Raw genomic sequence first — 18,401 nt, 5'->3', positions numbered from 1 at the left:
AAATATTGAATAAAATATTAGGAAAGAAACTACAATAATATATTTTAAAAGATGATAGTCTCTGATAAGATTAGATTTATTCTATAAATTAAGGTTTGGTAAGTTATAATCTATATGACTTTGACCTCTATTTGCCTCCATTTCCTCAACTGTAAAATGGGGATAATAATAACACCTATTTCCCAGTTTTATTGTGAGGATAAAATGAAATATTTGGAAGGTACTTAGCATAATGCATCATACATACCCAGTACTATATAAATGCTAACTATTATTATAACTCAAATAATATTAGACACTTCCTAATAGACAAGTGATAAAAGGATATAAATAAACAGATCTCTGAGAGGAAAAAAAAATCCAAGATATCATCAATTATATATGAAAGAATGCTTCAAATAACTAACAAGAAAAATGTAGATTAATGCAATTGGGGATTCCATATTACACTCATCAATGGGCAAAAAATAAATATTTAAGGGAGAATAACAATCGTTGCAAGGCATGTGGGAGGACAAATATATTAACATACCATTGTTGGGAGTTATAAATTGATATAACCATTCTGGAAAGCAATTTGTAACTAAGAGTCACTAAGTTGCGTATATCTTTGATTCAGCAATACCACTAATAGTCATAAACCTCAAAGGATCAAAGAAAGGAAAAGAATCATTTGTACAAATATATTCACCAAAGAACTTTTTGTTATAGCAAAGAATTGGAATACAAGGGGAATCCATCAACTGGGAAATGGATGAACAATTTATAGAATACAGAAAAAAAGGAATATTTAAAAATTGTATAATATGGTAAAATAGACATTTATTAAGTGCCTACTATGTGCCAAGCACTGTGCTAAATGCTAGAATGATAAAAGGGCCTAGGAAGTTGGGTATGAATTGATGGAAAGGGAAGAGAACAACTTATACAAGTAGAACATTACTAAGGACATTTTTTAGTAAATTAAGTACTCTGATAAATGCATGAATTCAGAGGACTGATAATGAAGCATATCACTCATCTCCTAACAGTGAGGTGACAGACTGGAGATGCAAATATACTTTTTGATATGGCCAGTATATCAATCTACACCAACTTGTTTTAAAAATAAGAGGAAGAGTTGGGGGAGAGGATTGAAGGAGGACTGAAGGGGAATAATATGGTAGAAGCAATATCATATCCCATAGATTAGTTTTCTTCCTGAAAGATATTGAGACCATCCTTGAAACTTGGATAGCCCAAAGGACTAAAAGCTATTGATAACACTTCCTTGGCATTTGAGTACAGAACAGCCATGAAGACCTATAAACATTCTCTCTGATTTTTTGGTAGACCATTTTTTGGCAATTGAAGCAAAGGAACTTCACTCAATTAAATCAACCTGAAGTGTGCTCAATATTTATCCTTGCTACTTGCTATGATTAAGTGTATTTCCCTTGGTTAACCTTTGAATGACTACAGGTGTCCCACTTTGTTTAAACCTGAAAAATCAGGATATCTTGTAATGACCTGTTAGTAGTCTGGGTACCTTGGAATCAGCCGGAGTCAGGATAAGCAAAAGTCTTTATTCTTGGTCTTTTGAGGTCCCTGTCAGGGGAATGGATAAAGGAATCTCCACACCTCTTTTCTCTCTTTCCACCGCCAAAAAGGATCCTGCTAGTCCTACTCCATCCTCTGATCTCTCTTCCTCTTCTTTGTCCACACCCACAGATTGAACCAGCACAGAGTTGAGTAGGGTCATCCTCCAAGCATATGTTAATAGAGTATTGTCCAATTGGTAATTAGCTTTAAGTGCTTTGTTATCTAAGTGCATCTGCTCAGTTCCAGCCCTTTACAATATCTGGATCTATCTTGCCCTCAAAAAAGGAAGGAAGAAAGAAAAGAAGGAAGGAGGGAGGGAGGAAGGAGGAAGAGATGGAGGGAAGGGGGTAGAAAAAGGGAAAGGGGGGAGAGAGAAGGAAAGTGGAAAAAAGGAAGAGAGGGGGGGGAAATGGGGGGGAGAATTTCATATATAATACTTTTTCTGTTATGTAAGGGTAGAGTTTAACTGAGTGGATTAATCAAATCCCCATCTTGTTTAAAATAAATGATAACAGACTACTTATTAATATATTTATTAGGTGAAAAAAGAGATAGCTACATAGATAGATAGATAGATAGATAGATAGAGATACATACACACACACATACGCAAACACACACGGTGACTCCATTAAGAGCAAAGGACAGACTGGATGTAGATTCAAGACTTTACAAAAAGTCTATCAGGAAAAAAAAGCAAAAAAAGTCAATTTAACAACTGGCTCTCCAGGGAGGAAAAAAAAAAAAAAAGTAGGTCTGATATACTTTTAAGTTTAATCAGGATTATTATCTTCTCCATCACTTTCTTAATTCTATACAATCAGCAAAGAATTATAATATATCAAGATCAAATTTGTACCATTTGCCAATTTACTAAGTATATGTTGCTCATACTTAAAATTTAACAATTGTCTCTCGCAGCTCCATCTCAACTCTGCATGATGTAAAAATCTTCAGGAGTTGAGGAAAACAACTTTCAGGAATTGCTAATTATTTTTAATTTTTTGCCATATGTACTCTCTGAACTTGAGGACTTTGTATGTACCAGTGGAGTCTGTGTTATGAACTTTCAAGAATAATATTTTCTACCAACTATTCTTACTATGTCATCTTGTTGTTTAGTTGTTTTCAGGCATGTCGAATTCTTCATGACCCCATTTCAGGTTTTCTTGACAAAGATACTGAAGTAATTTCCTTCTCCAACTTATTGCAGATTACTTACTTGCCCAGGGTCATATAACTAATAAATGTTTGAGGCCAGTTTTGAACACAGGAAGAGAAGTCTTCCTGATTTCAATTTCAGCACTATCCACTGTGCCACAAAGCTGCCTCATCTTAGGAAATGTTCCTTTCTAAAATCTAATTAAGCCTGGTTGACTAATTTATATCAACTTCTCATCAATAAACTGACTGATATTCATTCACGAAGGGCGCACTAATGGAGGCTCATAAGATAACAGCCTTAGAACGACAACCCCAACCCTTCAAAGATACTCTTAAATTACTGAGGAGACAGAATATCCATGATCTGGGAATACTACTCCTCACTGCAAGTGGGAACTGGAAAAGTTACCCCAAAGTATTTTGTTTGCTACATTTGTATAAGGGAATGTTCTCTTGGATTTTTTGGCATATTTCAAGTTCAAAGTAACAAAACTATAAAAACCGTTAAATATATAGCATAAGTAACAAAGTATAGACAGATACATATTTTCCTTTTCTCTCTTTTATGTTTTTAGGAGGTCTGTAGTTGAAGGATAGATTAAATAAGAGGTGGCCAAACACAGTCACACCATTTCTAAGTGAAGCCCAGCAGCCTGAATCATATTTAAATGTACCTGGGAAATATTTATGGAATAAATGAAAATATAGAAAGAAGATAGAAAATGTTACATTTTATGATAAATATTGGAGAGAATGTGGGGAAATTGGGATAATAAAGCATTGCTGGTGGAGTTGTGAAGTGATCCAACCATTCTAGACAATAATTTGGAACTTAACCCAAAGGGCTATAAAACTGTGCATATCCTTTGATTCAGCAATCCACTACTAGATCTGTATCTTATAAAAGATCACTAAAAAGGGGGAAAGGATCCATATGTGCAAAAATATTTATAACAGCTATTTTTGTGATAGCAAAGAATTGAAAATTGAGAGGATGCCCATTAATTGGGAAACAGCTGAAAAAATATGTGTTATATATATGTATGTGTGTATATATATATATATATATATGTATATGTGTATATATATTCATATAGTGAAATTTAGTGGAATAAAATTGTTCTATAAGAAATTATGAGCAAGCAGATTTCAGAAAAATCTAGAAAGACTCACATGAACTGATGAATAGTGAAATAAGCAGTGACAGCAACATTAGGCGATGATCAACTATGACTGACTTAGCTCTTCTCAAGAATACAGTGATCCAAGAATATTCCAAAAGACTTGTGATGGAAAATGCAATCCTCATTCAAAGACAGAACTATAGAGATTGAATGCAGACCAAAGCATACTATTTTCACTATTTTTTCCTCTTGTGATTTTTCTCTTTTGTTCTGATTGTTCTTTTACAACATGATTAAAATGGAAATATGTTTAACATGATTGTACATGTATAACCTATATTAGATTGCGTGTTATCTTGGTGAGGGGAGAGGGAAGGAGAAAAATTTGAAAGTCAAAATCTTACAAAAATTAAAGTTGAAAACTGTATCTACGTATAATTGAAAAAAAAACAATAAAGAAAAATTACATTTTAAAGTAAATATGTGGCTTGCAGGAGGACTTCTGCACAAATTAGTGGCTCCTACTTCTGAGTTTGACACATTCAGTTGACTGAATGTTCCTCCAGTCCCCCAAAAAACTTTGATACTATGAACATGGTATTAGATACTTTAAACATTTTATAAGTTTGAGCATAATACAGCCCCATTTCTGATGGATAAAATTAGTAGTATAAGTTGTAACATTTCTGAGTTATAATTGCATAGAAACAGATGGATTCTAGAAAAATGCAACAATCAAAATATAATCTAACAGAGTTTTAAAATTTCACTGCTTTTATTATCCTATATTACACTATGTTCATTTTAAATATTATTTATCAAGCTTGAGGGAAAGGGGGATGGGGGAAAGTAGAATATGGTTAAGTAACTCTGGTATTTCTAGAAACAAAGGAACCAAAAGTTTTTTCATAGTGACCTTTCAATGTTTATTTTACAGCTGCTAATCAAATTCAAAGTGTCACTCCACAGATATGCATAATCAGCTTTATTCCCTTTGCTAATTGAGGAATGAAGCTGTTAGTGTCAAGGAATATTTGAAAAATATACCAAGCTTTCTCAATGGAGAAGTTCTTTTTCATTCAACATAGTTTCCATAAGGTAAGATCATGGAAATAAAGCTTGGAAAAAAAAACCTTATGCCAACAAATACCAATACTAGTGCCTTTGTACCAGGGCCAAACCAATCTCAACAGTCCCCAAAGAGATCATCCAGAAACTTTTAAATGTCTAAGACAGAGAAAATCAGAACAATTCCTTTGTGATACCATTCCATAATTTATTAATTTTCATTGCTCATAAGTTCCTCCTAGTGATGGGTGAAAACTACCTTTGATTTTATCCCATTTCCTTCCAATATCATCCTAAGTAATTAATCTCCAAGTGACAACAGGGCTGCTTCGTTGTCAGAGTTCCTCCCATATGTTTTTTCTTCCTACTGCACTCCTATAAACCAAACCTTCCTGTGGTTCTTCTTGGAGCTTCCTTTAACATTGCTTGCCAGATGTATCTAGGCTCAATTATGGAGAAAGGAGGTTATGTTTTGGATACAATATAAATACTTGAGAAAGCCATTTCCAAGGCTGTTATAAGGAGCAGCTTCACTTTATCATACTGGATTTGGAGTAAAATTATAAGAGCTTTGCAGTTGTAGTTTATTTTTAATTTCAGAGTGTGTGTATATTTAAGATGCCAGATGGCCCACCCCTGGCCACAGGCTTCTATCCAGCAAGAGAAGGAAAACATAAGGAGCAATAGAAGAAATTCCCTTAATTTTTCTCATCCAGGTCCAGAAACTGCAGCCATACCTTAAGGGGCACATAACATATCAGAATCCATGGAAAATCGATCTATACTTCAAAATCAATTCAAATATTATTCATTAAAGGCCTCACGGGCTACCAAAATTATTTCTTAAGCTGGTTTATACTCTACTGGAGGAAATGAGCCTGTTGGTACACCAAGTAAAATGTGACCAAGCTGTGAAAAGACAAAGGACAGAGGAATTGGAGCTAGCAGGAACCTTAAGGATCACCTAAGTCAAGTCCTTCACTGGAGAGAGAAATTGAACATTGGAAAGGTGAGGCTACTTATACTTGGTCACATAGGTAGAAAAATTAGAACTTAGATTCAAAACCAAGTCTTTGGGTCTCTCCACTCCCCTGAAGGAAGTATCATCACTCTCCAGACCCACATTAGAACATTATCAGAGAAGGAACCACACTTTGGTTGTTTTTTTATTTTTATTTTTTAAATATTTATTAATTTTATAATTATAAATTTTTGACAGTATATATGCATGAGTAATTTTTTTATAACATTATCTCTTATATTCATTTTTCCAAATTTTCCCCTCCCTCCCTCTACTCCCTCCCTTAGATGACAGGCAATCCCATAAATTTTACATGTGTTACAGTATAACCTAGATACAATATAAGTGTGTAAATCCACTTGTTGCACATTAAATATTGGATTCTGAAGGTATAAGTAACCTGGGTAGAAAGACAGTAGTGCTAACAATTTACATTCAATTCCCAGTGTTCCTTCTCTGCGTGTAGTTGTTTCTGTCCATCATTGATCAACTGGAAGTGAGTTGGATGTTTATGTTGAAGATTTCCACTTCCATCAGAATACATCTTCATATAGCATTGAAGTGTACAGTGATCTTCTGGTTCTATTCATTTCACTCAGCATCAGGTTTATGTAAGTCTCTCCAGGCCTCTCTGCATTCCTCCTGTTGGTCATTTCTTACAGAGCAATAATATTCCATAACCTTCATATACCACAATTTACCCAACCATTCTCCAACTGATGGACATCCATTCATCTTCCAGTTTCTAGCCACTACGAAAAGGGCTGCCACAAACATTTTGGCACATACAGGTCCCTTTCCCCTCTTTAGTATTTCTTTGGGATATAAGCCCAATAACATCAATGCTGGGTCAAAGGGTATGCACAGTTTGATAACTTTTTGGGCATAATTCCAAATTGCTCTCCAGAATGGCTGGATTCTTTCACAATTCCACCAACAATGTATTAGTGTCCCAGTTTTCCCACAGCCCCTCCAACATTCATCATTATTTGTTCCTGTCATTTTTGCCAATCTGACAGGTGTGTAGTGGTATCTCAGAGTGGTCTTAATTTGCATTTCTCTGATCAGTAGAGATTTGGAACACTCTTTCATGTGAGTGGATATAGTTTCAATTTCATCTGAGAATTGTCTGTTCATATCCTTTGACCATTTATCAATTGGAGAATGGTTTGATTTCTTATAAATTAGGGTCAGTTTATATATTTTGGAGATGAGGCCTTTATCAGAAGCTTTAACTGTAAAAATATTTTCCCATTTTGTTACTTCTCTTCTAATCTTGTTTGCATTAGTTTTGTTTGTACAAAAGCTTTTTAATTTGATGTAATAAAAATCTTCTATTTTGGGATCAATAATGATTTCTAGTTCTCCTCTGGTCATAAATTCCTTCCTCCTCCACAGGTCTGAGAGGTAGACTATCCTCTGTTCCTCTAATCTATTTATGATCTCATTCTTTATGCCTAAATCATGGACCCATTTTGATCTTATCTTGGTATATGGTGTTAAGTGTGGGTCCATATCTAATTTCTGGCATACTAATTTCCAGTTTTCCCAACAGTTTTTTCCAAATAATGAATTTTTATCCCAAATGTTGGTATCTTTGGGTTTGTCAAACACTAGATTGCTATCGTTGTACCCTTTTTTGTCCTTTATACCTAATCTGTTCCACTGATCTACCGGTCTATTTCTTAGCCAATACCAAATGGTTTTGGTGACTGCTGCTATATAATATAGCTTTAGATCAGGTACACCTAGACCACCTTCCTCTGACTTTTTTTTTCATTAGTTCCCTTGAAATTCTCCACCTTTTATTCTTCCATATGAATTTTGTTGTTATTTTTTTCTAGATCATTAAAATAGTTTCTTGGGAGTCTGACTGGTATAGCACTAAATAAATAGATTAGTTTGGGGAGTATTGTCATCTTGATTATATTCACTGGGCCTATCCAAGAGCACTGAATGTCTTTCCAATTATTTAAATCTGACTTTATTTTTGTGGCAAGTGTTTTGTAATTTTGCTCATATAATTCCTGACTTTTCTTTGGTAGATGGATTCCCAAAATATTTTATGCTCTCGACATTTGTTTGGAATGGAATTTCTCTTTCTATCTCTTGCTGTTGCATTTTGTTGGTGATGTATAAAAATGCTGAGGATTTATATGGATTTATTTTGTATCCAGCAACTTTGCTAAAGTTGTGAATTATTTCTAATAACTTTTTATTAAAATCTCTGGGATTCTCTAAGTATACCATCATATCATCTGCAAAGAGTGACAGTTTGATTTCCTCATTACCTATTCTTATTCCTTTAATCTCTTTCTCTACTCTTATTGACGAGGCTAGCGTTTCTAATACAATATTGAATAGTAATGGCGATAGTGGACAACCTTGTTTCACTCCTGATCTTACTGGGAAGGAACCACACTTTCTAATAGATGACTAATTTCAGTCACACAGCTAATAGCCCAAAAATGTTAACTGAGAGCATTCTTAATGACTTAATTGTAAGCTCCTTGAAGCTAGGAACTGTCTTTTGCCTCTTTTTTGAATTCCCAGTGTTTAGCACAGTGCTTAATAAATGTTTACTGAATGAATTGATTTGTTGTTCAGTTATTTTTGTCATAGTAAATGCTTAATAAATGTGTACTGAATGAATTGATTTGCTGTAAAATACTGTAGTGAGATGCCATTTTCTTTATTTACTCATTGGACAAATAAGGAAACTGAGGCAAATGGTTACGTGATTTCATAGTTAGTTTCTGAGGCTCAATTTGAACTCAGGCTTTTCTGTCTTCAGGCCAGCGTGCTCTATTTACTGTGCCACTTAGCTGTCCTGAATGGACAGATGTGTACAACCATAAAATATGATTTACTAAATTATACTAAGTGCATAGCATTGTTTAAGGTCCTGCCTACTACATATTAGATTGAGGTGGTTCTGGAATTACCAAATGATCAACAGTTGAAAAGTTATTTTTTTTCATCTCAATCTACAAAAGTTGAATTCAAGCAATTTTAATAACAGTAATTTCTTGATATAGGCAAACTATCATATAGTCGAACTCTGCTGCAGAGAGTGCAACTCTAATGGATTGGCCACAATGTTCAAATGCAAATGTACAGTTTTGCTTAAAAAACAATCCTACAAAGCAACCAGTCACACCGAGGTTAGAAGAAGCAATACAAGGACACGAAGAAAACTTGAAGAAGTCTGGAATCAATTGTATGACATAAGAAACACTAGCAAAGGACCACCCAGCATGGTTACCTACATCAAAGAAGGCAGTGTGCTCTGTGAATAAAGGAGAGTTGCAATAGTTTAAAAGAAATATGAGATACACAGATTTAAAGAATCCATCCTAAATATTCATGTGCACTATTTGTGCCCAATCTGTGGTAGAGCCTTCCAAGTTCTTATGGGATTGATCAGCCACTATCAGAAACACTGTACCTTGACCCCAACATACTGATGCCATTATAGTCCTCTTCAAGAATGAAAGACAACAACCAACCAATCAAATAAAGTTGCTAATGCACTTTTTCCATCAGCACTCCATTAGAGAGTCATTTGGACTGTTTGGAATGTTCTTTCTCTGATTATCTACCTTTTAAAATACAATCTATCCCTTATAGGTTCTGCTCTTTCTCTCTAAAACTATCTAAATGGAACTCCATCCTATATTTATAGTGCATATTCCATTCTGACTTACTTCATATAATTTGTATAAAGACCTCCTTTCTCCTTTGCCAGGTCAAAAAACCCTTTTAAATTGTTGTAACCTCCACATTGCCTATGAAAGTGCCTTACGAGTGATAATAGCTGATATTTAGAGGTACTTAACAATTCTTTGAGCTAGGTACTGCCATGGAATAATTGAACTGTTGCCCCTGTTTTACATTGAAGACTGAGGCTCCCAAAAGGTAGTGAGTGGTGAACTAAGATTAAAGTGACCCTCAAGTCTAATGTTTATTCCCTTATGTTACATTCTCTTTTCCATATAAGAGTTGCTTTAAAAAAAAAAAGTGGAATGAATGAATAAATGAGAAGAAATTAAAAGTCAATTTAAAGTAACATTAATCTCTCTCTCTCTCTCTCTCTCTCTCTCTCTCTCTCTCTCTCTCTCTCTCTCTCTCTCTCTCTCACACACACACACACACACACACGGATACACACACCTCTTCACATTGAGATCTACTATCTCTAAAACAATGGAAACCAATTGACAAATAATGAAGAAATCAATACTAAGTTTACTAGTTCCCAGTTCCATGTTAGTTTCTATAGGGGGTGCAAGAGAAAGACATATAGTCTTGCCCTTAAGGAGCTAAAAATTTAATTGAGAGAACATGAAATAATTAGAGAGTAATTTAAGATAGCACATCAAGTGCTCAATGCGGTGATACAGATTAGAAATGCAACAAGACTACAAGGAATGAAGAGGTTACCAGGAATCAGAATAGTTGATGAGAGAATATGACCTATGACTTGCAGAATGAAGGGAAAATCAGACAGGCAGAAATGGAGAACGGACATTTCAAGCCAAGTTGAAGAAAGAAACAGAATCAATAGCTGACAAGATCAGGGAATGTTATATTGTGGGCTATTAAATATAAAGAAAATAAGGCTGGGTAGGTAGGTAAAATGGAGGAAAAAAATAGAAGTGTCAAAAGTGAAGCATTTGAAATTTAAACCTGATAAAGTGGCAATGGAATGGCACCACAGGTTTTTGAATGGAGAATGACCTATTAAAGTAATTCTTTTAGGAAGATTAACTCAACAATTTAGTAGAAAAGGCTGACTTCAAGGGAGATCAGTTAGGGAACTGTTGTTAATATTCTAGGCGTGAGATAATTAGATCCTAAGCCAGAGTGTGAGTGTGAAAATAGGAAAGAAGTAATGCATCTGAGAGAAATCTTGAAGAAATAATCCACAAGGTTTGGTGATAGATTGAACATAGGAGGGAAAAGAAAAGAAAGGTCCAAATTCACTCATCAAGATAGTAGTGATGAGTAATATTAAAAAGGAAATCAAGTTTAAGGAAAAGAAGAAATATGGGAAGGAAATGATGAGTTGGTTGAAGATAGAAGCCTAAGTAATGTCACATTTTGTCAATAGACAGCAATTAGGATTAGTGCAAGACCCCACTAATGCAAAAAGTACCAGACTGAAGGAAAAACAAATCCATCAAAGGAAATGCATGGGTTTATTGCCAAACAGGCAATATAAGCCAATAAGTAACCCAAAAAAAATCAATTAAATTCTACTACACTCCCCACAGAATAAATAAAGCAACAGTGGGCCATTAGTCTCTGAACAATATTCCCTCCTAAATGTCTTCAATTTCTTTATCAATATATGTGCTTTTCATTTTCCTCAGAATCCTTTCCTAGTTCCTTAGAATTTTGAACCAGCTACCTCCTCCCTTCTTCAGATGCTAAAGTCTCTCAGTATTCTCTTACCAAAAATATCTTTCATCAATATAGGATTCTCATGATTAGTACCCAACTGATAATGTCAGATCATCAAAGATTACATGTATCCTACTCAGATCTCTTTAGAACTTCATTCACCTGACCCAAATGTAAAGTTATTTTCAATTGCCTTATCCTGGTAGTGGAGTTAGATTTTTTTACCTTCCTCTTCTTCCTCTAATCCATTCCTTCTATGAGCTATATGAATGGGCCAGAAACAACTAGGTGGTTGTGAATGCAATTTTTCATATAGTAAAACATTGTGAGGTGGACACAAAGTTAATAAGGAATTTTTTTTTTGGGGGGGGGGACTTTGAAACAAATTAATGCAATGCTCAAAGAATCACAGAGGAGAGAAAGAGATCGTTGGAAGATAACACCAATGAGTGGAATTCAGGGACATATTTAGGAGAATAAAAGTGGATATTAATATTGGTTGAATATGGCCCATTTACTTTACTGAGTTTTCACTAGGCTTTTTTCCTCACTATTTTCAGGGCTGATGCTGTTCTACAAATGATGGCTCATTTGTCAAGTGAATGAAACTATTTTCCCCTTGTTTGTTCTTGCTAACCAATCAGTGAGAGTGGCAGCCTAGAAGATGCTTCTTAATGGAGAAATTCAAGCACCGAAAGGAAAACATATTAAAGAAGACAAAGGAAGGATCAATGGTATGAAATTGGGTAAAGACCCCCAAAGGTCCTATTCTCCATCTGTAGCTAATAAAATATCAAAAATTCTACTGGACATCGCATATATTAGAAGGGGCAAAAATCAATGGCAATGCAATAGTGAGGCTGAACTAAAATTAATATTACTAAGCTAAAAATAATGTGCATGCTTTTCAATTCGTTGTCAGAAAAAGTTTTCATGTACATCAGCAAGATAGCATTTGGATAAGCAATTAGTGAATTTGCTCTTCCTCAGTAAAACAGGAAACTTGATTCTAATATCTATCTTGAGAGATTGTTATAAGAAGTGATTTGTAAGCTCTAATATACTTCAAAAATATGAATCATTATCAAATTACAAAAAAGCAAGTAATAATTCATAGCATAATGAATTTGGATCTGAAAGTGACTTTGGAAATTTATAAGGAAATTAAGAGCCAAAGAAATCAAATGAGTTGAACCTAAGAGCTCTGCCTCAAACTTTATTTTTAACCATAGAATTTTCACAGATTTCCAAGGGAAAAAATCTATTTAAGTAGAAATTACTACAAAAATACACAAAATTGAATATTAGAGAAATATGGCATCTTCTGCATACCATCATCGATATGAACTATTTTCACATAGAGACCAAATGTCTTGTTATCCAGCAAGTTATGTGAGACAAGAAACTCTTCCTGGAGATTTTATCATTTTAAAAAAAAATAATTTTTCTACATGTGCATTGTGACCGGGCAAGCAGGTTCTGAAAAGTAAAAACAACTTCACTTTTTTAAAAGGCAAGGATCTCTTCACCACTCGTATACTATTACCTAGTGCTTCAGATAAAGCAAAGAACACATCCCTTTTTATCACTGCCTTTTCATTTAGCAAGGCAGAAATATAATGACTCATACTGGAATTTACTCAGACACTGGGACAAACACCACAAATCTTGTGAAGGATGGAATAAGAGAAAAGCCCATGGGGTCATAAATCACCACAACTGTTCAAGTCCTTTGCTTAACATCTTATCCAACAGTTCTGGTGCCCCCTCCCCCCAATATCACGCAGGGGCATCAGTTCAATAATGACTCAGAAGGAAGAATGCCACCTACTGAATGATCAACACACCAAACAAAATGTCTCATGTTTACACACAGTAGCTTATTGTTCAGGATACTGATTTCTGGCTCACTGCTTGTCTCCCACCCTTGGGAAAACAATTCTCTCTCCTCTGCTAGCAGTAAGTACCCCAGGGAAACTTCCCTTGTGATGGAAGATGCTGTGTTCTTGGACTGTTTAAAGTTACTTCCTTTGCTGAACAGTAAAGAACTTTACACAGGCTTTTTTGAATGTGCTAAATATTATTTTTGAAAGATAAGATATTAGAACAATTTCTATGGGGAATAAGAACACTGGAGATTATTTACTTTGCTCTAATTACTTCAGCACATTGGGAGATTAGCTTTCAAATGCCACTAGGTTTTCATAGAGAGATTTCAAAACTGAAGAGAAATGAGTTCATGTCTTGAATACTTAGGATTTACTATATTTCCCAGTGCTGAAGAGTGAACTGCAACTAATAGGCAGGGAAGAATAATTAGCAAATTCACTAATTGTTCTCAAGTTTACACTTGTCTTCCCAAAGGCACTCATCCATTTAATAAAAGCCTCTTACCTTGATTTTAGGCATTAATGAATAAAAAATACTCAGACTTCCACAAGTTAGTTTGAATTTCACATATCAAATTTTGAATGAGAAAGCAAGGCTTAGTCAATATTCTTATCTAATAAGAAGCTATAATCACAGAAAAGGTCTTTTTTTAGTTAATCTTTGGAAATATAAGTATTTATTCAAAGACAATTCATAGATTTGCTATTTGTTTTCCCTCACTTTGAACATTACTAAATGTCTAATATTTAGCTATGATATATTGCATTTACCTGAATATTATTATATATCTTTTCTTCCCTAAATTTTATGGAGATCAAATTATAATTTTCTTTAGTTTAAATTCCATCTGAAGAGCTACTGAACCTGTCAACAGTAGCAAGAGCAGCTTTTTCCCTAAAAATCAACAGAAGATTACTTAATTTCTATTCACATTTCTTTAATTCATAATCCCTCTTCCTTTGCTATTTAAATAAATGCAAAAAGAGGGGGAAATAGTCTTTCAACAAACATAGAGTAGATGAGATCCCATCAAGTTTTCAGTATACCAAGTGAGAAATCACCTATCAATCGAACTATGCTCCTTCCTGAATTATTACTGTCTTTGTGCTAGCACCATTGATTCAAAGATCTCTAGATTCCATTTAGCAGGAAATAAGTCTGGAGTTCACAAAGCTTTAACCCAAATCCAAACTAAGACTTTTCATGGTTTTGTTTAAAACTTTTGCATTGAAAAGACATCTTGATCAAGTAGGAAAATGTCTTCTAAAAACCATTCTTCATCTGTCTTTTTTCTACAAAGCCTCTTTGCCTCCTTTTCTTAACTTGGAACAAGCATAGGTGGAATAAAAAGAAATAAGCATTTATTAAGCACTGTCTTTGTATCAGACTTTACAAATATTGCCTTATTTTATCCTCACAAAAACCCCTGAAGGTGGGTGTTATTATTATCCCCATTTTACAGTTGAGGAAACTGAGGCAGAGAGGTTTAAGTGACTTGGCTAGAGTCACAAAGCTAGTACATGTATGAGGGTGGATTTAAGGTTATCCTGATTCTAGATCCAGCCCTCTCTCTACATCTATTTATTTCTACTTAATTAAAAATTATTATAATTGTATGTTGTTTGTTGTTGTTTAATCTAAAAGAAGACTTTCAAGAACTGGAAATAGATCCCAGAGTATTGAACATACTCCTCATAGAACCCTCATTTGGAATGTTAACTAATAAGTTCTTATATAGAAAGTGAGGATTGGACAGGCCCTCAGAGAATATCCAGTTGAATTTTTTTACAGATGAGAAAACTGAGGTCCAAGAGGTTGACTTGCCTTCAGTCTTAGAATACTTTTAAGTAGTTGAGAAATGAGAAGTACTGAAGCCTCTTAGTGCAGAATGTATTTTCCAAGTTCAAAAATGGGCTTCAGGCATTAAACAGCTACTCTATCTTTGATTTAGGAAATCACACAAATAATTGATAACATCTTCAAAATGTCACTGTAGTCAATGACTTTATCCAAACCTTTCATCAGAGCTGCTAATTAGTAGCAAAAGAGATGAGCTTGAGTTTCACCTCTTGTCCTTTCCCCATGGAAAGTTAATAAAAAGGCATGTCGGAAGTTTGATTAGGAAGGCAGAGAAACAAGAGGTCTGCTTAATTGAAGGTGACAAACTATAATCACCAAAATGAAGAAAAACCTAAGAAAGACAAGCACTCCTGAAGTTACAAACTGAAACAGCTAGGTGACAAATGGATGGAGCACTGAACCTAAAGTCAGGAGGAACTGAGTTCAAATTCAACTTACAAGTTTTATGACCCTAGGCAAGTCACTTAACCCTGTTTGTCTCCGTTTCCTCATGTATAAATTGGGCTGGAAAAGAAAGTAGTAAATCTGGAACTTCAGTATCTTTATCAAGATAACTCCAAATGAGTCATAAAGAGTTGATTACAACTGAAAGACCCAATGAAACTATATGTGTAAAATTCTGTAAACTTTAAAGCACTAAATAAGTGGTAGCTATTATTATTTTTACTAAATCAAGGGATACAAGTAGGGAAGGGATGATAGGAAAATATGAAAAAACACAGAACCATAAGAGAATTACAACCATTTGTATTTAATAACAATAACAATGTCTCATATATTGAATTCTATGAGATGTACAAGTTTCTTTTCTCCCAATCTAATGAGGTAAATGGTATTATTATCCCATTTTTATAGTTTTAATTAAATTCAGCAAGTATTCTTTTTAGCTATGTTGGCCTGATCTAGGAAAAGATACTTAAAATAATATAACTTCTTTCTTTCCATGTCCCACAACTCTATATTGCAAACTAACAAATATTTGTGTCTAAGCTGTCTATTTTTACAATCTACAGAATACCATGACCCCATCTTTATGGTCAACAAAAGATTTTGGAAATTGTTTATATGATGGTACATATTTACAAAAAATCCTTAAGTTTGTGAAATGCTCTTCTCCCAACAATCCTGTGTGTTAAACAGTAGGCAATATAATTTTTGTAAATATAACATTAAACCTATTATTAGTTAAAAATTAATAAATTGATGTTGTAACATCTGAGTTACTATAATAAGATACAAGTATGAAAAATCTTCTAATTTAATCTATATCTGTGGTTAAATTATAATATTCAAATGATATTCTCTAAAACAAGGAATTAGACAAAGTAATAAGATAAGATATAATGTAAAAATTTTCTAACTGAATGGAATAATAAAGTTTGAGAAAGCAGCAGAATTAGTCCATACTCTAAGAGAACTATGTATATTACTCTGGAATGAATCTAGTATGGAATCTGAGGCTTTGATTATGTTCTCAAAATTGGATTAATTATTTTACATGTAAAATTATATTGATAATTTTAAAGAAAAGAAAATAAATTATTTTCCCATTTTAAAGTATATGCTTAAAATTGTTTAAAATTTTTTTCTGCTTAAAAATTTTAAAGACAAAAGAGTTCATTCATAACATAAATTTGATCCACATGTTTTGTTTTGCTTTATTAAAATTCTTATATCAGGTACAGTGTTCAAATTGAAGAAACAGTGACTGAAATTCTCTGAAGTTTCAGGTTTAGAAAACCAGTCTTAAGTGATTACACTAAATTGTATTGTCTTGTTATTGACAGATTTTAGAAGACTCATTTAGGAATCTCTAAAAGTGATTTGGAACCAGAGAAGCACAGCCTCCTTCAGAGCTGAGCTGAGAATGAAACCTAATCTAGATTGTCCTAGAGAACTTATCCAAAGACTGATATGATAATTACATGGGACATCTGGAATTCAAAACAAAAATTAGATGATTAAATGGACTTTGGGACTCAGTTACTAGGACACAAGAAACCTGATGTTACTTAACATTGATTAATCATTATTGTATTGCTTTGGCCTTTTGTTTCATGGCATTTATGCTTAAATTTTCTTGGTTACCTTGGTGAGATGTAAATCTCAAATTTAGTCCATTGTGAGTCCTTTAAGTAATTTGGACTATAACCTGACTTATAAAATCCTTTTTTATAAATACATGAAAAACCTTATAGATTTGGCTTCCCTTGGAGATATGGGCTGCCACTCCCTCATGAATCTAAAAGGGAAATTGAGGGGACTAGAACAGCAAATGGGAATTGAGTGAACCACACTGACTCCATATTGTGACTTAATTCTGGACCTATCTCAATTCTCTTTCTATTCAATTATAAGTCTAGTCCAATTTGTGTCTTGTAAGAAAACTTTGTTTAATTGTGGGAACTGTAAAAGAACTTTGTTGTTTTGCTGAACTTTGCATGTCTGGGAAGGCTGCCTAGAGACCCTTAGTTAAAACATAGGTTATACTGATCAGAAATCTAATCATATCCAAAGATTGATACATGAAATTTTCTCATAATTATATACTTCAAGGGGGCAGCTAGGTGGAATAGTAGATAGAGCACCAACCCTGAAATCAGGAGGACCCAAGTTCAAATTTGACCTCAGATACTTAACACTTCCTAGCAATGTGACCCTGGGCAAGTCATTTAACCCCAATTGCCTCAGCAAATACACACACACACACACACACACACACACACACACACACACACACACACACAAATATACACACTTCAAGTATCCCATATATCTATCTGAAAACTGGCCCTGGTTATTGTTTTCATGTTCTTTTAATTGAATACAGGTACTTGAGGGGAGTAAGACACCTTTTTTGTGTTTTCAGAGAATTGTACCTTTTTACTATCCCCCTCCCAATTTTGAAAGTTCCTAATGTTTCCACCAATTAGAAATCAAATTACCAAATTTAGTTCTCTGGCTAATTGTTTTCTTTTAATTAATTGGTCATATTTGACTAATTGTTATTAGTCAATAATAATAACATTGCTATTAATGTATAAAAATGTGGTTCCCCATGTATTTAGGATTCAGTGCCAAAGCTGAGGGGACCTGGAACAAATCTGTTAAGAAATCAGCATGTATTACCTAATATGTGCTCAGAAGCTCAAAACTTTGTTTCCTCAATAATTTCATCTTTTACCCTTACAATTGCACAGAATAAAGACTCAGAATCTTTTCCTTGCTCTGTTATCTCTCAAGGCAATATAGGTAGAATCAGCATTAAAGAAGGATAATTAATGGTA

At 34.0% G+C, this 18,401-nt stretch overlaps 2 protein-coding genes across 2 annotated transcripts in view; both read right to left on the bottom strand.

The window, feature by feature from the left end:
• Positions 1-18,401, bottom strand: part of LOC141561889 (uncharacterized) — a 242,897-nt gene that overhangs the window by 158,967 nt on the left and 65,529 nt on the right. The window lies entirely within an intron of this gene.
• LOC141560630 (endogenous retrovirus group K member 6 Gag polyprotein-like) overlaps positions 1-18,401 on the bottom strand; it is a 134,830-nt gene that overhangs the window by 111,212 nt on the left and 5,217 nt on the right. The window lies entirely within an intron of this gene.

This window comes from Sminthopsis crassicaudata, chromosome 3 (assembly GCF_048593235.1).
Source record: "Sminthopsis crassicaudata isolate SCR6 chromosome 3, ASM4859323v1, whole genome shotgun sequence".
Taxonomy (NCBI): domain Eukaryota; kingdom Metazoa; phylum Chordata; class Mammalia; order Dasyuromorphia; family Dasyuridae; genus Sminthopsis; species Sminthopsis crassicaudata.
This window is presented reverse-complemented; position numbering and strand designations above follow the sequence as displayed.